At 41.1% G+C, this 23,077-nt stretch overlaps 1 protein-coding gene across 3 annotated transcripts in view; it reads left to right on the top strand.

Moving 5' to 3' along the window:
* Positions 1-2,230: 2,230 nt before the first annotated feature.
* Styk1 (serine/threonine/tyrosine kinase 1) overlaps positions 2,231-23,077 on the top strand; it is a 51,344-nt gene continuing 30,497 nt past the window's right edge. For 2 of the 3 annotated variants that reach the window (XM_034512263.2, XM_076940665.1), the window contains exon 1: positions 2,231-2,451. The gene's annotated coding sequence lies outside the window, so the exon portion shown is untranslated. Of the gene's footprint in view, positions 2,452-17,385; positions 17,459-23,077 lie in introns of those variants that run through there. The other variant, XM_076940667.1, reaches the window with a different exon arrangement.

Genomic DNA, 23,077 nt, shown 5'->3' with positions numbered 1-23,077 from the left:
ATTTCAAGACCATCCCTAGTGAGACCGTCACCATAACTATTAAATCATCTGGAGTTTGGATGAAGCAGCCTCAGGTTAGTGACAGCTCCCATAAGCATTTTTTTCTGGACAGGAAATGGGCACCAATAAAAAGGTTAAAAAAACTTCTAATGAAAACAGGAATCCAGGGGGAAGGGTAGAACTTCTTGCCAGAAGGCAAGATAGGTGAACCGATAAAGTACACACAGAGTTGTAGCAAGCCTCTGCTTTATTCAGGCTAGCTGAAAGACTGTCTTCTGCCAAGGATCATGTGACACTCCATCTCATCAGGCCAATACAGGAAGAAATAAACACATGTTGTTTCTGTTGATTTAATCTTACAGTCAGTTAAAGGCTGTTCTATGTAAACTCAAATGTCAGGATGGGTGAATGAGACAGCAGATGGGAGCTAACCAAGTTGTACTACCGTGAACTTACCTTTCTAGCTCTTTTTGGTGTTAAGCCAGGAAGGCACAGCTATTTGTCATTTCTGTCACCTATTTGAACATAAGCTTCAGGGCCCGATTAGGGTTCCAAGCTGCTTTACTGGTTCAGTTTCAATTAAATAACATAGGCATTTTGAGTACTGTTTGCTGAGCTGTCTGTCTTGAAAGCATTAAGCGGCCTCATTGAGAATCTTCCTCCCTTTCCAATTTCCTAACCTCTGGCTTACACAACTACCTTCTCCCAAAAGAAAACTAAAGCTGGGGAGGGGGGTGTGGTTTAGTGGTAAAGGACTTCCAAGTGTATGTGAGGTCTTGGGTTTGATCTGTATGATTGAAAACGTGAAAGGACTCCACCTGTTACTGCCTTGCTAGCTTTGACGATGAAAGAAGAAGTGATGGAGTAAGCTGTCTGGTAGCAAGTCGTCAGCTCTGAGAAAGCTGGATCCAGAGTTGGATGCTAGCCCAGCAGCACTCCACTGTGGATAATGACTGTAGTAGGCACAAGTTTGGACCAAACCAAGGATATTGGAAAAACAAGGAAATGGATCTTCCCCAAGATTGCCCAGAAAGGAGTATATACAGTCATTTTAGTACAAGAAGACCTTTGTTGAACATCCAGAATTCAGAGCTATAAAATAATAACTGCGTTAGCCAAACAATGTCATTTGTGTAATTTGTTAAACCAGCCATAGAAAACTAACATGTGACTGAGCTGACAGAACTTTAAAGCCAACATAATTCACATAAGGACATTTACTCATGACCAACATTCCCTGAGCTACAACAACCTAGTGTGTTAACACAAGGTCACTCTAAGAGCAGCAGCCCACATTTACTTCCTCGTTTTTAGCTGATCATACAATACCTTTTTTTAACCTTACAAAATTTCCCTCTGTGACTCCAAGAATCCTCAGTGTGGTAGGAGATCTCATTTATTCCTATCTGTGTCTCGCAGTTTCTATCGCCTGGCTTAAATTTCCTCAGGACATGTGGAAATTGCTTAAGGTACCAGGCACCACTGTAGCAATTCCAGATCTGACCACAGATCCATCAGAACTTCTTTGGTGATCTCTTATTGCTAGGGAAGCCTTTCAGGGAAAGTTTGGGGGCATGACTAGGCGTTACGGTCTCTTTGGGGTCTCCTTGCTTTTAGATAAAGTAAAAAGAGTCATTTGCCTCACTTCATGTTAAATGTCTTTGAACGTTTCAAGGCAATGTGCCTTGGGATTGAACATCTTTAGGTTTTAAAAATGCCCTTTTGATGAAATAACTCTACCAGTTATTTCAGTTGAATTATAAATTCCCATCTATGCTTCAACTGTACATCAAGGGGACTTAGACAATGGAGTATATCTCCACTTTCCCACACACCTTTCCCCAGGAGGCTCCAGAACACAATAAATTTCTAAAGCTTCTTCCTACATATTTGATGAAGTACTTCTAGTACGTTCTTTTGCATTTATTACTCTTAGGTTTCTCAGGGTCGTGGTGGTGGCTCGTTTGGTTTGTAGCACCTGGCAAAGCCTTTGAGTAGATACTGTGTCTGGAGTCTTCCAGACAATTTCAACTTCCCGGCGAAACGGCTGGTACAGGTTCTGCCAGGAGGTGGCGCTGTTGGCCTTCACTGTGACTCCGAGTATCCTGGAGCAGACTTTTCTCTTGCACTGTTCATTCACCTGGCAATCGCAATCGAAAAAAAAAAATGAGAGCGTCGCTTGGCAACAAGTCCAAGTTTTACAGTTTCGGCCGAGGTTTCCTGCTGGTTGCTGTGTGGTGAGTTCCGGAAACCTCAGAGCCCACAGACTTCCCTTTGTGGGGAGCCCCGCCCCAACCTCGTCTTCTGTGGGCAGCCACGCCCCACTGGGGGAAGTTGAGACTGGAAAACCCTTCCTTGAGGCTGGCACACCTTGCTGTGGCTCACTTGTCTCTTCCAGTCCCCTGACTGGTCAGCTCCATCTGAGACCAGAGTGACCGGAGGAGGGACAAGGTACCATCTGGCTTCTGCAGTCAGAGGGAGGGAGAGGCACAGAGCGTGAATCTGAATGCTTTGAAGTTTGGGGAGAGGAATGGAAAGAGAGAGGGAGCTAGGAGTGGAATGGCCAGGCTGGCTGTATGAGAACCAAGGTGCTTTCCTTGATCGGTATTTCTTTGGAGCAAGTGTCTTGTGGCTTTTGACTTCTGGCTTTTTATGATATGAAAACTTCAGTTTTGGCGAAGAGAACAGTAAGATGAGATTCTCTGAGAAGGAACAGCCAGGACCTAGAGAGTATAAAAAAGAATGAAGGCATATTACTCATCTTGGGGTCTGTAATGGTATCTTGGGTTCAAGCACGCTCAGTCTTGGAATGAGGTATTCAGGTTTCAGTTACTGCACAAGGCTGTAGATACTTTAAAAGAGATAATATTTGTATTATCTCGTATTTCAAAACTGCATGTTGTCCTTTGTTGGGCCAAACCTTTTTTCCCCTCAGTTCCTTAATCTTCTCTCTCTGTCTCGTCTCTCTCCTCTCCTCTCCTCTCCTCTCCTCTCCTCTCCTCTCCTCTCCTCTCCTCTCCTCTCCTCTCCTCTCCTCTCCTCTCCTCTCCTCTCCTCTCCTCTCCTCTCCTCTCCTCTCTCTCTCTCTCTCTCTCTCTCTCTCTCTCTCTCTCTCTCTCTCTCTCTCTCTCTCTCCTTCCCACCCTCCCTCTCCCCTCTCTCTCATTTGTATTACTTCCTTCTGTAAAAATTCTTCTCCGAATGTGAGTTTCTTCTGTATATGAGATATTGCTTTTCCCCCACTTCCTATTAAGCACCATCAATGGATGTAGGAAAACAGCCAGAGGCTGCTGGTACACTGCATGGACCTGGATGGACACTGAACTTTGCTAAGCCCCTAATTTATATCATCTTGCCTCTATCAGCATCTCCACTCACAGCCACTAGAGACTGATCCTTTTACTGAGACATCTCGAAGTATTTGTGCCACTGCAAATTACAACCTACCCCCCCATCAGGGTTTGCACAAGCAAAATTCTAGTTTCAAGCTGTAGAAATGGCAAGTGCTAAGAACATATGTCTTCAGGACTGTTGCTCCTGAGCTCCTGGGAAGAATTTATTCTGGGTCTTTTCCCCGGGGGTTGATAGATGGCTGTCTTTATATTACAATGCCACTCCCCCTATGTTTGTCTGCCTTTGCGTTCTATTTTGTTGGAAGTAGATCAGTCATATTAGGCTAAGGCCAATCCTACTTATCTCACCTTTTAAAAGATTCTGTCTCTAAATAGTGCCAAATTTGGGGATAGGAGGTGCTTCAACCCATGACAACAGTTTAGTCTCTCAGATACCCTCCATTAAAAGTGTGTTAGGATCTCTTGTGACTTGCTCATCTGTCTCCTGCAGAAGCCTCCTTCCACCTTCCTCATCTCTCCCAGTGGTCTCAAAAAAACCAAAAAAAAAAAAAAAAAAAAAAAAAAAAAAAACCAAAAAAAAAAAAAAAAAAAAAACCCTAACCCCCCCCCCCAAAAAAAAAAAAAAAAAAAAACCACCAAAAACCATGCTCTGAAGTTGAAGTTGCATGATCTGGGATTCTACACTTCTGTTTTGTTATACCATGAGATCTTACCTGTGCTGCGGGTGCTATAACAAATAAACACACACACACACACACACACACACACACACACACACACAAAACCAAAACTGGTGGCATAGAATACACAGTCAAACATGAACGGGATGACCTCTTTTTTTTTTTTCCCCTGGAGACTCTAAAGGAAAATCAGTTGCCTGTCTTGCTTGTTTCTAGAGCTTCTGCACATATCTGGGTTGATGTACCTTTGTCCACCTTCATTCCCCACTCTGCCTGGGTTTATTTTCTTCAGTCCTTCACTCTGATGCTTTGCCTCCTTTTAGACTACTTAAGGGTATTTGTGACACATCGGACTCACTCTGTTTTTCCTTATTTGATTAATTCTATCTGTAATGTTAATCCCCATTTGCTATTTTAATACTAATAAAAATCAACATGTTAATAGGTTCCAGAGATTTAGGGCCTGGGCATTGTGAGAAGAGGGAGTAATTTTTCTCAGTCTTGTACTGAATTGATTATCATCTCCCAAACTCCCTACCCCTCTGTTTTTTTTTTTTTTTTTTTTTTTTTTTTCTCATTACTGGAGATTAAACTCATGGTCCTGTCACTATATCCTCAGATCTCCTTTCCTTCCTCTTTCTGTCCCCACCCCCGCATTCTCTCTCTCCCATACACAACGGCTTTTCTTTTATTAATTTTCACATTATGTTTGTGTTAGTTGCATACATAGACACATACACCATAATGTGGATATGTCCACATGAGTGCAGCCAAGAGGCATCGATCTTCTAGAGATGGAGTCGCAGGCAGCTGTGGGCCACTGGAGTTGGGTGCTGGGAACTGAACTGGAGTCCTCTCTAAAATCAATACCTCTTTAAACCACTGAACCATCTTTCCCGCCCTGTCTTAGCCCTTTTTTATTTTCTACTTTTCAACGGGGTTTTGGTTGTCCAACCTGGCTCTGAACTGACTCTGTGGCCCAGTCAGGTCTTGAACCTTCTGTTTTCATGCTTCAACTTCCAGAATCACTGTTAGTATCCACTTTTTACTCAGAGAACAGTGTTTTGCTTGCTATGTATAGCAAGGAAGTTTAAATCATTTAAATCATTTTTATAGAGAAAACATCAGCTTTCCCAAAGATAGAATGAAAAAAAATGTGTGTTCACTGGGCAGCAACTGGGTACCATGATACTTCCCGTCCAAAACTGTTTAAAGAAACTCTTTGGGGTGGTGAAATGGATCAGTAGGTAAGATACTTGTTACATAGCCTGACAACCTAAGATGAACCCCCAAAACCCATGTAATGGTGGAAGGAGAAAACCAAGCCCCAAATGTTATCCTCTGAGCTATACACAATGAGCATGTATGCATACACAGACATGGTCTCTCTCTCTCTCTCTCTCTCTCTCTCTCTCTCTCTCTCTCTCTCTCTCTTTCTCTCCAAAAATATATATGTATACATACACAGACACACACACAGACACATACACATTCTCTCTCTCTTCATACATACATATGTGTACACACACAAATACACACACACATATATACATATAAAACAAAATAAATGAAAAAAAAACTCACAGTTTTTTTCATAGTTGTCATTGCAGTTTGTTATGCTCAGTCAATTTCTATAGCTATTTTCTTATAAGAATGACTCGCAGATCCGGGAATACATTACATTTATAGACAAATTGGCCTATTCCGTAAGCCTCGGTTCTGGGGATATAGCCATAAAAAGGATAACCCAGCACCCACATCTTTATGCTCATGAATGTCCCCTCTGCTCCTGTACTCTTGTCACTTCAGATCTGTCCTCAGCAGTACATGTTTAGTTGGTCTTGTTTCCCACATGTTCCCTGTATCTATGTCTGTCTGTGCCGATGCAGGGTGCAGACAGTTGGACTGTGATGCCCTGCAGGGAATGAATGTGGGTGGGAGTGAAGAGATAATAATAGGAAACTTGGGTTAAGTGTGGGCTAGTGGGCGCTGAATGCTCTCCATTCTTTGGACTGTGCCTTGGACACAGTTTCCAAATGGGGAAAATGAAAGAAGAAATGAATTCCCCAAAGGTAAAGCTGCCAGGTGCTGAGACTGCTGAGTCCTGTCTTGAGTCCAGATCCTGAAATAATTTTATTTTTGTTTATTATTATTACTGTTGTGGGGATTTTTTTCTGAGTTGTTATTGGATTTTTGTAGTTGCTTGTTTTGAGACAGGTTGTCACATATCTCTGGCTGTTCTGAAATTCCCTATGTGGCCAAAGATGAGCTTGAACTTCTGGTCCTCCTCCTTCCTCCACCTCCCCAAGTGCTAGGATTCAAATGAGAGCCACTATGCCTGAGTCTGAGATTTATTTTAAGTGCTATCACTCTGTGACCAAAGACAAAAGCACACAGCTCTCTGTCTTTGGCTACACACACACACACACACACACACACACACACACACACACACACACACATATATATATATATATATATATATATATATATATATATATACACACACACACATACACACACACACCCCTCTAAGGACACATTCATGTTTAAAACACATTCATGTTTAAAGACTGGAACCTTTTATTCTTGAGCTTGGAAGAATTTCTTTGAGTTCTCTACCTAGAATAACAACAAGAAGATAGGTTAAAGTGTAGCCGGGGACACTTACTTTTGGATAGTGTAGCCTCTTTCCTGAGTGTGCCTATGCTTTATCAACTCAAGGCAGGCAGCCCTCCTCTTACAGTTCCCTTCCCACTGCACCAACTGAGCGGCATGCCAGGACTAAAGACTCGACAAGAAGCAAATTAGGGGCAGAAGAAGTAGCTAGGTTCATGATTGGAGACTTCCTTCTATCAAGATGGGACGAAGCATGGTAGTGGAGCTTGTGGTCCTGATGGCAGAAAGGGGACGATTTTCAAACGGGAGGGAATGTGCTCCCTCCCGTCTGTCTCAGGTACCTCAGGCTGGCTTTGAACTTTTGATATAGCTGAAGTAGTCCTTGAACTCCTTGATGCTGGGATTACAGGCTGCACCACGGCACTTGGCTTGACTTTCTCCTTTTTATTCAGTCTGGGATGGAGTCCATAAAACGGTGCCTCCCACGTTTAGGGTGGGTCTTCTACTCTCAGTTTAACTTTTCTGGAAACAGCCTCAAGGACACCAGCAGAAGTGTGTCTCCTTGATAACACATAGAGGAGGACACTGGCTGATGACAGCAGCATGTGGATGCAATGGACTCATCCACTTAAGTGCAAGCAACACACACAGACACATACACACATACACACATACACACACATGCACATACACACACATACACACATACACACATACACACACACACACACACACACACACACACACACACACACACACAAACACACACACAGACTTAGTATCAGCCTCTTTGAGGTCAGATTTGCTGGACTGGCTCCTACTGACTCTCATCTAAATGCTCAGTGAGTCTTTGTTAATCTTGGCCCCGAGTTTAGTGCTGCTTCTTCTAATGAGTTGGTGGGCACAGCAGCAGGATTTGTCGGTATGAGAAGCAGAGATGATGTACTTTGTGACTGATTCGAGATGGGGAAAGGCTAAAGGGATGCTGACAATCCGACTTGAACATTCAGTCTTCCGTCTGATTTATAATCACATTCCACAAATTCAGTCACTGTGGTTGGAATCTGGGTGGGCCTATCTGGCTTCTTGCCCCTTGAATTTCCCTCCAGGCCTCAATATCTGATTCCTTCATGGTTCCTTGAAGCTGACAGTTTGGTATGAGCCAGCCTGGGTTCTGTTAGAAGAAAAGAACAGAGTCCTAGATTGTTCTTAATAGTTTTAGCAATAAGGATACGGGTAAGTGGCAAATCCCATCTGTGTGCAAGGGCGGGATTCAGAAGCCTGTTCATCCCGAGACTTGGTAGCAGAAGATACAATGGCAGTACATTGGTACAGCCATGTCCACTGGAAACTGCAAGTGTCATAAAGCTGCCACAGCTGCTTACACAGTTCTAGCAAAGCTAAGCTGATGACTGCAATCACTGTCCTTTCATCTCTAAACTTTTTGAGTTTTGGTCTCCGCATGTTGCATAACTGGGAACTTTCTGCATTGTGAATCACTTTGATTTTTTTTTTTCTGAGGCAAATTATGCCTGGGTCTTTAAAATCCTAAAATTAACTTTATCTGGCCACTATTTGGAAGTCTTCTTTATGCCCCGGGGATCATTAAGCACAGATAAGTACATAGCTGGATGAGGCCGATACTTCAGGAATCTGTGTTGGGTATCTGCCTCTGCGCAAATTCAGTGTAATTGATGCCCAGCAAACAGATAATTAACAAAGCCTGACTGGCCTGGAGAATGGGTTACAGATTCAAGGTTTTGTTTTATTATAGGCCTAGAGGTCTCTAAAAATGTCGTTTAAAGATAGGAAGTGTACAGAGTACACTCTTGAAGAAATACCACTCCACAAATAAAATAGGTTGACTAAAGTAAATGTTGCCTACTTTATAGCATAGATGATGAAACATATAGTAAAAGAAGTTAGGTATTAGTATTTGCTACTCATAAGAAGTTCAGATAGTTTCCATTTCTCCTGAAGTGTTTTCAAAGAACAAACATTGCCATCCTAAAAGCAAGTATAATATATTAAATGTCTTTGCTTTAAAGGAGACATTCTTTAGATTCTTTAAATTGGAGTTACAGCTTTAGATTCTTTAAATTGGAGTTATGGTGCTAATAATAATAATAATAATAATAATAATAATAATAGTAATAATAATAATAATTTGTTCTGTTTGTGTTTACTAATTGTGATTGAACTGTAACCCTGGACATGTAATAAAAAATCAAACATATATTCTGTACCACCTGGATAATCAGTAGTCTGTCTTTATTCTGTGAAACCTGTATAAATAAAGAAGCACCTGATTGCTAGTCAGTCAGCTTGAGATTTCGAGATTCCCTTCTGGCTCTCTTCTCCATGCTGGGAAGATCCCCTGCCATTTATGGACACTGTGAATTCCAAGATCCAGGATCTCCTGTCTTATTCTCATCCAAATAAAAAACTCAGTTAAACGCAGAAAGACTACACATCATCTGGCTTCTGAGTGGTAAGAACTTGTAGTGGGACAAGCATTTGAAACACCCAATGCCAGCCTTAGCTTCAGTGCTAGTTAACTGCTGGGTAGATGTGAGTGGTTCCGGTGGTTGTTAGAGGGACCTTATTTCATTAGTTGTAATTTATGCTAATTAATGGTACAGAACAATGGACCATCTGGTGATGCTTTCATGTCACCCTTTCTTACTCTTTCTCCCACTATGCTCTTTCTCTTCTTAAATAATTTTTTCAGAGGACCCTTGTCAGAGCTCTGTGGCATTTGTGATACAGGTGCTGCATTTCGCCCTGTGTTAATGAGGGGGTTAATGAAAGAATGAGCCAGGCCAAAGTGGTGCCTGCCTTTAATCCCATGGGAGGCAGAGACTGGTCGATCTCTATGAGTTCAAGACCAGCCTGATCTACATAGCAAGCTCCATCTGTGAGTTCAAGACCAGCCTGATCTACACAGCAAGCTCCATCTGTGAGTTCAAGACCAGCCTGATCTACATAGCAAGCTCCAAGAAAGTACATGCTATGTAATAAGCCTCAAAAACAAACAGACAAACAGAAGGAGTAGATAGGGATGTCAAAAGGCAGTAAGATGGCTTAGCAGGCACAAACACTTAACCTCAGAAACCTTCCTATATGTATTCAATCCCTAAGAGAAATAACCTACTGGCCTGCACACACGCACTTTGGCACAAGCTCATGTACGTATATGCAACACCACACACACACACACACACACACACACACACACACACACACACGTTAATTTCTAAAGAAATAAATAGCAGAGCTCTATTTCAGATATTTTTGCTTCTTCTTTTTTTTTTTTTTTTTTTTTTTTTTTTTTTTTGGTTTTTCGAGTCAGGGTTTCTCTGTGTAGTGCTGGCTGTCCTGGAACTCACTCTGTAGACCAGGCTGGCCTCGAACTCAGAAATCCACCTGCCTCTGCCTCCCAAGTGCTGGGATTAAAGGTGTGCGCCACCACCGCCCGGCAATATTTTTGCTTCTTTAGTTGAAATATGACTACCATGGAATGAACATAGAGGTCCTCAGTACATTTACAGTGTGTTAGCAGAAAGGCTTTCTGATGCTAAGGGTTGACTTGTTGTATTTGCATCACTCCTTAATTCTCAGGCTGCTCCTCTTGACCCTATGTGACCTCAATTTCATCCTTCTCTCACCCATAATTCCAAACTCAGGATGACCTAATAATACACCCAGGATCAAGACATCACATGCCATTAGGTTACATTAGGTTCCATCTCTGCTTTTTTTTCCCCTCCTGACCCCAGGCAAGGTTTTTGTTTTGTTTGTTTCTTTGTTTTTGGTTTTTCTCTGTGTGTTGGTGTTTTACTTGCATGTATGTCTATATGAGGATGTAGGATCTTGAATGGAGTAATGTGAGTTGCATTATGGGTTCTTGGAATTGAATCCTGATTCTTTAGAAGAGCATCCAGTGCTCTTAACTGCTGAGCCATTTCTCCAGCCCCAAGCAAGGCATTTTTAACTTAACACTTATGGTTTCCATATGTATTATATTGTTAGTACAATAGCAGTGAGGTGTTCTGACCTGGTTTTCTATTACAAGAATGAAGGAAAACTTGAAGAGTACCTCAACAATGTAAGACTGTGTGAGTGGAATGTTGATAACCCAAATAGTATTTGCAGTTGTTTATGTCCACTCCATCCTTTGTCAACATACTAATCATTCCTCTTTCTTGGACCAAAAATGAAAACAAGTGATTTTCAGTCCCCTGGATTAGTAATGAGTTGGGCGTGGAGGCAGCCTCACTTGAAAGTGAAAGCAGGAGTGTCAGGGCAATGAACACCAGATGGTATCTGCAAGGCCATAACTGGTGATAGGCTGTAGGCTACAGGTATCAGACAGTGTGACATAAATTTCTTAAAAAAGGGAAATTCTTTGATGGCTTGGATAGAGTTGATGGTAATGGACTTTGTCTATCCTCATGCACGAGTGAATGGTTTAGCAGTGATATGGGGGCTACAGCTTTGTCGGCTTGAGTGGAGGTGTAGCTCAGTGCTGGAGAACTTGCCTGACATGGATAAAGCCTGGGACTTGATTTTTAGCACTGGCAAAAAAAAAAAAAAAAAAAAAAAAAAAAAAAAAAAAAAGAGAGAGAGACCAAAAATCCTAAAAGAATAGAGGGATAGAGTAGTAGAAATCTTGTGAAATATATTTTGAGCAGCAAGGAAGCAGTGGGTTCTGCTGGAGGATAAATTAATAAAAGTCAACATGGAGATGGAAGTTAGGAAAATGGATTCTTTGAATGCCCTCTTGGCCATTCAGGAAAGTGAGATTATCCCAGGATTGTCGTCAGCAAAAGTGAGCTCGGTTCAAATACCAACAGAACGATACATGGTGCTTTTGTTTCTATCTGTCAAGCAGCGGTAGAGTTGACCAGTGGCCCCATTTCACACCACAGTGCTTGACTTAGATACCATTCTGGACAGTCTCTAAGAGGTCCTGATGGTCAGCTTGTTTATACGTGTGTTCTCCAAGAGACAGAACTTCAGTTGCCTCAGGAAATCACGTATGAACTGATTTCTTAATTTTTAGGTTTACCTACAAAGCAATGGTTTTCAATATCACATTTTCACACACATCAAAGTATCATTATACTTCATTCTCATTCATTTCCCTCTTAGTTAAGGATTATTTTTTTTTTTTTTAGATTACACTTTAATTTATTTATTTTGCATATCCGTGTGGGCATGAATGCGACAGCACGAATGTGTAGGACAGAGGTTAGAGGTCAGCTTGCTGCTGTCATTTCTCTCTGTTCTGAATGTAGATCCTGGGGATTGAAGTCATTTCCTCAGGCGTGGCAGCAAGGACCTTTACAGGTTGAGCCATTTCACTTGCCCTTATTATGGTTTCTTCTGCTGTGATAAACACCATGGCCACCATCAACTTGGGGAAGAAAGGGTTAATTTCAGCTTACGCTCACACTGCATAGTCCATCATTGAAGGAAGTCAGGGAAGGAACTCAAGGTAGGAACCTGGAGGCAGGAACTGAAGCAGAAGCCATGGAGCAGTGATGCTTACTGACTTGCTTCTCATGGCTTACACGACCTGCCTTTACTAGCACCCAGGTCCGTTAGCCCAGAGATGGCATCATCCACAGAGAACTAGCTCCTCCCACATCAGTCATCAATAAAGAAAATGTACCACAGGCTTGCTCACAGGTCAGTCTGGTAAGAACACTTTGTGAGTTGAGGTTATCTTTTCTGAAGTGACTCGACATTGTGTCCATTGATAAAGTAGACAGCTCGCCCTCCATCACTTCTCTCCCTAATCCAGCTGCCAGCCCTTCTAGCTCCTTCCTTCTGTTCTGAACCCATCATCCTTCTGCTTTCCTATCATAGATACTTCATTACCCTATTCCCTTCTCTTTTCCCCTCCTTTCATGATTTCTCTTTTAGCTCCATGAAATTTCTCTCTCAATTTTTAACTTAGTTTCAGAATGTAAGAGGAAATATGTAGCATTTGTCTTTCTGAGTGTGGCTTACTTCTTTTAACATATGATGTCTAGTTCCATGTGTTTTCAAGACAGTCTCATTTTATTTTTATAAAATTTTCTGTATGTGTGTATCACATTTTCTTTATTCATTCATATATTGATGGCATCTAGGCTGGTTCATTCCTTGACTACAGTGTCTAGTCTAGCTATAAGTGTGGATGTGTAAGCATCACCTATGTGAGTCCTTAGTCCCAAGAGGAGTATAGCTGATCTGTATGACATTGTGGCAATTCTGATTTTTCTGTCTTTTGAGACATTGCTACATTGATTTCCATAGCACTTACGTAAGTTCTTATTGCCCCACGTCCTCATTAACATTTGTTTTCTTGATTATGACTAAGGTGATTCATGAAGTTTTATTCTACCACCTACCTTGGCTCTGCGATTGGCTGCACTACCAGCCCTCACCCGTGGCTTCCCTTTTGCCCTATCTGCTTTTAGATCTGGGAGGTGAGATGCACTACCAGCCCTCACCGGGCTTCCCTTGAATTCTTGGATAAAACCCACCCCCCCACACCCCCTCCCACACGCAGAGTTTATTCCTTTATAACTTGCCTTCTTAGCACAATTGCTGGATGCTAATATCTCCCACCTGGGAAAACATGCCCTTACCATTTTATTATCTCCATTTCTCCACCTGCCTTAAACTTCAGTGGCTAGTCCCACCTAGCCCCTGCCAAACATCCCTGACCACCCACCTGTAGTGGTGGCCATAGGCCCCAGCTCCTCCAGAGACCTCACATGAGTGCTGAGTTCTCCGTCCTCTAATGCATGGCAGGAAGACCTCCTCTTCTTCCTTGCATCTGCCTTTTCCTCCTAAGACCCGGAAGTCCTGCTGTACCTTCCAACCAGCAGTTGGCCCCCAGCTTTCTTTACTGACTGACAAAGCAAGAACAAACTGGGAACCAGGACCTTAGCATCAAAATTGTCCCTTTCAGGGTGAGACGGAAACTCACTGTGTTTTACATGCATTTCATTGACAGCTATTTATTACCCATTTATATTTCTTCTTTTAAAAAGTGCCACTTGAGCTCATAACATAAGCGTACTTATTGACTAGATCATTTATTGTTGTGATTCGTGTGTGTGTGTGTGTGTTTAATTTTTGCAGTTTTATGCATCTTAGATATTAATCTTTGTTGGATGTGCAGTTAGAAAATATTTTTCCTCATTCTGTAGACATTAATCTTTCCTCAGTCATCTTTTGATTCTGTGATTGCTTCCTTTGCTGTGCAGAAGTTTTGTAATTTTGTTGTAACACACTGCTCAGTAAGGTGTTTGCCCCACAGGCATGAGTAGAGTTTAGATCACCAGCACATAAATGCCAGGTAGGTGTAGTGGCCCATCTATAATTGAAGCTCTTAGGAGGCAGAGACTAGAGCAAGGCAGCTGTCTAGACTAGCTAAATAGCTGAGGTCTGGGTCCAAGTGAGAGACCCTGACTCAATACTTGTGATTGAAGAAGACAAGTAAGTCAGCTTCTGACTGCCACTTATATGCATTTACACATACACATGTGTACACACACACAAACATGCATGCATGTCTATGCACATCACAGACTGCTGTGTGACCCTATCCCTAGGGAGACATGAACAAATATCTTCTTACTCTAGATAGGGAACTAACAACAGATTAGAGTAAGGATACTATCAAACTTCAATTTTGTAAATCAATGGGTTTATCCATATCCCTATGGATATGGGACTATGGATACGGGGTTACAGGAGCAAAAATGACTCAGACAGCTACCTTACCAAAGCCTACCCTAGCATGGGTGACATCTCACAAAAGCTGGGAATGTGGAATACATACCCTGCTGACAGCTCAAGAGGTTGAAGAATGTTCTTTCTAGGCAGTCTAGTTGGCCTGAGCCTCTTATAGGCCAATCGGCTGCTCTTAGCTTTCTTTAGGCAGCTCAGCTTGTCTTCAAGTATATCTGAGCAGTCCTTATTCTTTATATAATGTTGGGGAGGAAACAGCCTAGTGAATCTGGTCAGTTTCAGGAATTTCCTGAATTTGAGTTGGTTAGTTCCTGAACTTCCCAATAGGGTAGAATTCCCCCCCCCCCCCACATTTAAAATATCCTTTCTTAAAATACCGATATTTTGACTTCTTCCTTTACAATTTGTATCCCTTTGATCTCCTTTTGTTATCTGATTGTTCTGGCTAGGACTTTGAGTACTATATTGAATAGGTAGGAAGAGAGTGAGCAGCCTTGTCTAGTCCCTGATCTTAGTGCGATTGCTTCAAGTTTCTCTCCATTTAGTTTAATGTTGGCTACTGGTTTTCTGTATATTGCTTTTACTATGTTTAGGTATGGGCCTTGAATTCCTGATCTTTTCAGGACTTTTTACCATGAAGGGATGTTGAATTTTGTCAAATGCTTTCTCAACATCTAGTGAGATGATTATGTGTTTTTTTTTTCTCTGAGTTTGTTTATATAGTGGATTACATTGATGGATTTCCATATATTGAACCATCCTTGCATTCCTTGGATGAAGCATACTTGGTTATGGTGGATGATTGTTTTGATGTGTTCTTGGATTTCGTTTGTGAGGATTTTATTGAGTATTTTTGTATCAGTATTCATAAGGGAGATTGGTTTGAAGTTCTCTTTCATTGTTGGGTCTTTGTGTGGTTTAAATATGAGTGTAATTGTAGCTTCATAGAACAAATTGGATAGTGTTCCTTTTGTTTCTATTTTGTGGAATAGTTTATAGGGAATTGGTATTAGGTCTTCTTGAAAGGTCTGATAGAATTCTGCACTAAAAAGTCCTGGGCTTTTTTTTTTTTTTTTGGTGGGGAGACTTTTAATGACTGGTGCTATTTCTTTAGGGGTTATAGGACTATTTAGATGATTTATCTGATCCTGATTTAACCTTGGTACCTGGTATCTGTCTAGGAAATTGTTCATTTCATCTAGATTTTCCATTTTTTTGAGTATAGGCTTTTGTAGTAGGATCTGATGATTATTTGAATTTCCTCAGTTACTGTTGTCATGTCTCCTTTTTCAGTTCTGATTTTATTAATTTGGATACTGTCTCTGTGCCCTCTGGTTAGTCTGGCTAAGCGTTTATTAATCTTGTTGATTTTCTCAAAGAACCAGCTCCTTGTTTTGTTGAATCTTTGTATAGTTGTTTTTGTTTCTACTTGGTTTATTTCAGCCCTTAGTTTGATTATTTCCTGCAGTCTACTCCTCTTGGGTGTATTTGTGTCTTTTTGTTCTAGAGCTTTCAGGTGCCTAGTGCTTGAGGAGGCCAGAACAGAATGTCAGATCCCTTGAAACTAGAGTTTTAAATAATTGTGTGTTGCATGGAAATTTAAAAACACTGTACTGCCTTCCAAGGATCTGTGACCCTGGAGTTGCTGCCTGTGATATGGCCCCTCTCTATTCCCTTTTGTCCCTCCTAGCTTTGCTTCACCAAACCACCAACACTGACCCAGCTTCTTTCGCTACCCACATTTGCCCCATGCATGAAAAACACTCAGCTTTATTATTTTAGAATTTACCTACTAGAACGATTGCTGGACTCAAATGCTTCCCACCTGGAAATTCCTGCCCTTATCAATTTAGTGTCCCCATCTCTCCTCCTGCCCTAAGCTTAATGGATCATATCAGCTAGCCTCCACCGACCTCCTTGGCTATCCTGCAGTTGATGGAGGCTGCTGGTTCTAGCTTCCCTGAGATCTTATATGATTGTTGCACGTTTCCTTTTCCAAAGCCTGACTGAAGAAGCCCCTTCTCTCTTCCTGCATCCCCTTTTCCTCCTGGGACCTGGAAGTCCCACCTGTCTCCCAGCAATTGGCTCCTGGCCTCGTTTATTGACCATATCAATAGCAAATTAGGGAATCTTAATATCAGCACCTCCCCTACAATTGTGAGCCACCAAGAATCAAACCTGGGTCCCTTAAAGAGCAAGTGCTCCTAACCCCTTGAGCAAGCTCTTCAGCCCAATGACATATTTTAAAGTAATACGGTGATGACAGTTGTGTAACCTTGTGAATGTACTGAAACCAACTTTTTAAAATTTGAAATGTTGAATTTTATGATACACAATTAAAAAAGCAACATTAAAGGTAATTCTAACGTTGCAAAATAAAGAAGGAAAGGAGAGAAGGTAGGAAAGTTGGGAGAGGGAAAACTGGAAGGAAGGAAGGAAGGAAGGAAGGAAGGAAGGAAGGAAGGAAGGAAGAAAGAGAAAGAAAGAAAGAAAGAAAGAAAGAAAGAAAGAAAGAAAGAAAGGAAGAAAGGAAGGAAGGAAGGAAAAGCTTTAAAGAGATAGTATAGTATACTATAAAAATCAAGAACATAGACTTCAGGCCAAAGTTTCTCCATCTGCGAGAATTACATGATTCACTATATGCAGTGCATATGTGAGTATGTTGTCCATGTTCAGCACCATAAACACAGTCAATAGCACCAGGCAACAGGGAGAGAAAGCCAGATCAAGTAAGCTCAGACTGAGTGTCAGTTAAGGAGCTGCACGGTGGGGCAGAGGTTGATTATGTGAACTCTGCTCTCCTGATAGGGGGAGAGCCTGGTGTGTAATATGGAGATGCAGGTAGTTTCCGGGTCTAGTATTTCTGATTGGTTTTGTTTTGCCACTCTAGTCTAGGCTAGCTATGGACCAATGTCCAACCTCTAAACCTTTTCAATCCTCCTGGCTCAGCCTCTCAAATGCTGGGATTACAGGTTAGAGATACTCTTTGGAGCTGTACCTGGGTCCTATGAAGTCCAAACGTGTGTGAAGAGATGGTGAATGGCACTTCATGAGGTTTGTTACTTAATGAAAATAATGACTATACACATACGTCTGAGGAGTATTCTTCCAGAAGTCAGGCAGGTAACAGGTCATCTTTGTCCTCTTGGTCTAATATGAAGTTACCTTTTCAAGAAGACTTAAAGTTTTAATTGTGTGTGTGTGTGTGTGTGTGTGTGTGTGTGTGTGTGTGTGTGTGTACATGTGAGTGTGGGTGTCTATGCTGATGACCATAGTCTGTACCACTGCCAGATACCATGCTGAAGTCCATGGAATGGGCTGACACTGGAAGCCAGATGGCTATCTCTGGTCCAAGCTATTACTGGATACCATGTGGAAGTCCATGAACCATGATCCTGCTGTCTGTAAAGGACAAGACAGCTTCTTCTGGTGGTATTGATGAATGCAGGTTCATAGTCGAAAAACAGAGACATAAAATGCTCTGTGACACTCTCTGACAGCCTCCCCTCCACCCCCCAAAACATAACAACCTAGATAGGAAGCCATCAAAGAGATGTAAAAGTATGGGGCTTTTCTATACTCTCCATTGCATCCAAATTATGGTATGGAGACCTGGTATATTTATTAAAAAGCATATTGCATTTTATCTGGGCAGGGTTCACATCTATTCTAACCCAACTACACTGCCTGCTAGTCAGCCATGTGCTCCATTAGTCTTCTGCCATCTTAGTCTTGCCATCTTAGTCTTGCTCCTGCTCCATCCATGTCCCATGTCCTCATGGTGCTTCTCCAGTGAAGCGCTCATGGTGAAGCTCTCATGGTGAATCTCCTTTCTCCCTGGCCCCCACCGGAGACCCTCTCACTGGGATCAGGAGTCACACCTCATCTCCTTCTGCTAGGCTATTGGATGATTAGATCTTCATTATCTTATCAGAGGTGACAGAAAACAATTCTTACACAACATTGAGACAGGAGATGCTTGACCATGCTCCTTGACATTTGGACTGCAACTAGATCCCTGGGCACAGTAATCAGCATGTGAAAACACAGTGCACAAACCATCCCCCAACTGTACCTTTTAGTCCAATAAAGGCTTTCTCTTATATCAATAGGTAATATACAATAAGAACAATTAGGAAAACTATCAGGTAAAAAATGTATTCATAATGTCAAGTCCACTAGTATTTGGCAGTCTTAGGGAAAGTAGTCTATTCTATCTCGGTGAGTGCAAAATTCTGTATTTAAATCATTTTCTATCATAGTGTGCATTTACTAATCTATAAATATCCTTTTAGACTTTAAAACACGTCTTAATTTTATTTAAATTCTAAACAACTTACTCGTAATTGTTAGACTATAACTATCTAGTCATCACCCCCATCAGAGAACTGAGAAGGATAGAAACTACCTGAGTAAATAGGAAGTGCAGAACAAGCAGCTTTCAAAACTACGGGAATGACAGAAGTTGCTGGCTACATGAACAGTCACCTAAGGTTTCCCTGTGTCATTGGAATATCATCTTTGACCATCTGGCTCAATATATGAATTTTTTTTTCCTGGGAAGCAGGAATTATGAAGGACTTGAATGTTTTGTTCTTGCAAATTATGGGAATCGACTTCTTCTGTGTCCTGTTTGCCCACAGCTTGGACAGCATGCTCTCTGCAGTTGAGGCAAGGGTAGTTTCTTACCCAGTGGCTAGCTTGCCACATTTGAAGCAAACTCCATAAGAAGGTTCTTCAATGCTCAGCATCTTCTCTGAGGTAGAGTTGGGGTGCTGCCAGGAGCTGATGTCTCACTGTGTCTTGAAAGCCTTTTATTAATAAACTATCTTTCAAGGCCATATTCTGTAGATCACTGAGGTTTTGTAGACTATCTATATGTAGTATATCTGAATAGGCAAATGTTTCTTTTTAACTATCTACTATCTGTTCAATTTTGAAAGCACCCACAGGAAGATAAATAAAGCTTATTTCTGTAATTAGCTAAACTAGTCCCTAATATGGCTACAAGTTTAATTGACTATGAACTCACATTTATTAATTATCCTAAGCAGCTTGTAATAGCAGCTTTCAAGGACTAGAACTTCATGTTGCATTTTTAAAATGAGTTATATAGGTACAATATTTTTAAAAAGAGCTGAAACATAATACAGTATGTTGTAGCAAAGATATTATTAAATTTGTATCAATATACAAAATTCCATACCAATGTAGAAATATTTGACTTATTGATGTTCTTCAGTTTAAAAGTAGATTCTGTTAGCATTCCTTCTAGGCTCTGCCCTACTGTTACCTGGCAACAACCAGGTATGCCTGGCTTACTATAAGAAGGGCTGTTCATCCCCTCCTCACTCTCTGCTCTCTAACTCTCTTACTTTCTGCCCCCTCTCGCCCTGCTCCTTTCTTCCTCTCTCCTCTTCCACCTCCCCCCAACCTTGTTCCTCGATGGCCTCTCTCTTCCTCCTCTTCCTCTTCCTCTTCCTCTTCCTCCTCCTCCTCCTCCTCCTCCTCCTCCTCCTCCTCCTCCTCCTCCTCCTTCTTCTTCCTCTCTCTCTCTCTCTCTCTCTCTCTCTCTCTCTCTCTCTCTCTCTCTCTCTCTCTCTCTCTCTCCTTTCTCTTTGTCTCTACTCCCTTCCAAACTCCCTTTTCCATACCCTAAATAAACTCTATTTCATACTATATCTATCCTATGGCTGGTACCTCAAGGGGAGGAGATACCTCAGCATAGGCCTGCCAAGGCACCCCTCTCACCATACTGACTTTACAAAACATATTCCTGGCTCTATTTTTAATAAACACAACAGACTCAATAGCCTAAAATTTTATCCTATCATTCCTATATTCCCCCTTTTATCTCTTCTCCCAGCTTTTTCCTAACATTAGATAGGAGAGAAAGAAGAACAGAAGAAACAAAAGAGAGAAATCCCTGAATCTAACTTCTGATACTTTCTTTCCTCCCTAACGAAGACCATTAACAACTTTTAACCAATCACCTTTAAACAACAAACATCCAACAACACCCATTGAATGATCAAAATCTACCCACCCTGCTTTTAGGGAATGGTGCATTAGTGGTCTCTTTAAGTTGATTCCTGCTGTCTTGAGACAGTGTTCTCTTTTGGGGGCCCTAAGAAAATTGGGAAATAGGGAAGTCCTAAGAAAGCTAGCTGTATTATTTGCTATCCAGTCTCTGTGTGGTGTGAAGGTGCGAGGCTTAACTGAAGTCCTGGCAGGAACAGTCTGTGAGTCTGGACCATCTTAGCTAGCCTTCTTGAAATTATTCTGCATGTACATTCTTGAGGAAACAGATACTGAGGCCATTTGTGAGGTTGGATCATCTGGGCTACCTGTCTTATCTTCTTCGGTGTCTGGTTGTTTTACTTTTCAAACATATAAACTTTCAATGGTAATATAGATTTTTTTTTTGCTTTAACACATGTAATGGAAGGTGCAGTGTACATAATTCAGTTAAAGATGATTCTGTGCTCTCTGAGTAGGTTACGCATCTGTTCTTTTTTGTAAGTTAGATTGGACTGCATAACCAAACTGTAATATGAATTTTCATCCATGCTGTTTGAAAGAATGGCATGATAAGTCCTGAGGACTCTTGTAGCCAATAAGATTTATTGGCTATGCTTAGGTGAAATCCTGGCTAGAAATATTTTCATGTCTCAGCCAGTCTCAGAGCTGTTCCATGTAGAGGGATCAGCATTCATGTTACCTGTTTTGTTGTTCTTGTTTTTTCCCCTTAATGTCTGCAGCCATTCTGAAGTTAAAACATTTATATGATGATCAAATTCAAAGTCCTTTCTAAAATCCAGTGGCTTTCAGCAGCTGTGTTAACTGTCTCATTGACATTTAAATATTAAAGTCAAAAAAGCATTATTTAATCAATCTCTGGGAGAACCCATATTCCCTTTCTGTTCTATGAGCTTTCCTTTTAGAATTCTGTTAGATCTCTACAGTTGCTTGACTTGAAGGATTGTAACATATATCTGTAACATTTTCTATGCCATAATGTTAAAAAATTGTTGTACTTTACTGGATATAGATGCCAAGGATCATCAGCTTCAGTCTGCAAAGGCATTTCTGAGATAGCCATCATCATTAATAAATGTGCAATCTCAGAATTATCCTTTTCTGAACTTAAGGCAGAAGCCCATTGGAATGTTGAACATGTATCAACAGTATGAAGTATCAACATATATTTTAAAATTATGAAGTATCAACAAATATTTTAAAATTTCAACTCTACAAAGTGAAACACATAATCTATTTATGACATTGTTCTAAGGCAGCATAATTAAACAGAATCTGTGTACTTTACTGGGAATATTGTATCTCTATGGGTTGCCATTACAATTTCTCAAGCCTTTGTGGATTTTTCTCATCTGGAAGTATCTTTTTTTTTTTTTTTTTTTTTTTTTTGCTGTCATTGTAGGTTCCAGATTAGATTCTCCTGAAGATACTATTTTCTACTTTAAATAATCTTCTAAACTCTATTCTATGGCCTCCAATCTAGGATTTTAATTTTTAGTCTTTTTCTTTTCTAAGTCTGCTTTTTCCAGATCTTTCATAAAGAGGATATTTACAACTAATATTATTACTGGACAGTAATAATAATACTGCTGATTATTGTAGTAGTAATAATGCCACTGCTGGTTACACCCCCTGGAAGAGCTTCCGCAGGTGCAGGCATGACAATCAAAATAAAGTTAAATGGGTTCCAAATGCCCTTTATTTCTTACAGTGTTTTCCATTTTTTTAACATGGAAAATACTTTCTTTTTTAATCTCTCTAATTCTCTCCTTGCTCCCGAGACTTTGTCTTTTATGCACACTTACAGACCATCTTTACTTATTTTTTCTCATCCCTTCCTCTGCAGACTTTAATGTTTAAATTTAGTATTTCTATGACTCTGTGTTCAGTTTCTTTACTTTCTTTAGTATCTATGCATCTTTTAAAACGTTTTCTACCTATTTTTCTTTCTCTTCTTTACAGACTTTATCTTCTATGTGTATTGATTTGCTTCTCTCACATTGCTTTCTCTCTCTTTGTGTACTTTTGTTTTATTAATTTCAAATTCTTTATATCGGTCTATGATGTTTCATACCCAGTTCTTTCTTCAGCATTTAAGCACAAATTCACACAATTTTCCTTGATCAGCAGTTCTTCTGTGTTCAGGTTTCTTCTGCTTTTGCTTGGATTCTGCATCCCCCTGTGATTTGCTCCACCCCAGCCCTTCAGCTCACAAAGAAGAGGCATTTCCACCATCTCCATGTGCCTGTGGCTGGTGTCTGCCAAGTCTCACATTTGCATCATTAGTCGGGATCTGTGTCTCTCCAGATGCTTGACCCCTGTCTGGAGGCATGCCACTGCTGGTTACACCCCCTGGAAGAGCTTCCGCAGGTGCAGCATGAGCTGCCTAGTTACTGCCAGCCTTATGTGCCACCTGGCTTCTGGTCCTGGGTTCCTTGCCACAACACTGGGGAGTCTTTTTACCCACAGGCTGCAGTATGAACATATGCAGTATGTCTACAGGAGACAAGCACACGGCCTCTCAAAGTCTCGGCTCTTTCCTCCCTGCTGCTCATAGACTTCTTTCCCTGTGGCCATCACCTGGTGGTCTCCCTTTGGGAGGAACCCTGCTGCTGAGTACTCTATCTCCACCCT

The sequence above is a fragment of the Arvicanthis niloticus genome, chromosome 9 (genome assembly GCF_011762505.2).
Source record: "Arvicanthis niloticus isolate mArvNil1 chromosome 9, mArvNil1.pat.X, whole genome shotgun sequence".
Lineage (NCBI taxonomy): Eukaryota > Metazoa > Chordata > Mammalia > Rodentia > Muridae > Arvicanthis > Arvicanthis niloticus.
This window is presented reverse-complemented; position numbering and strand designations above follow the sequence as displayed.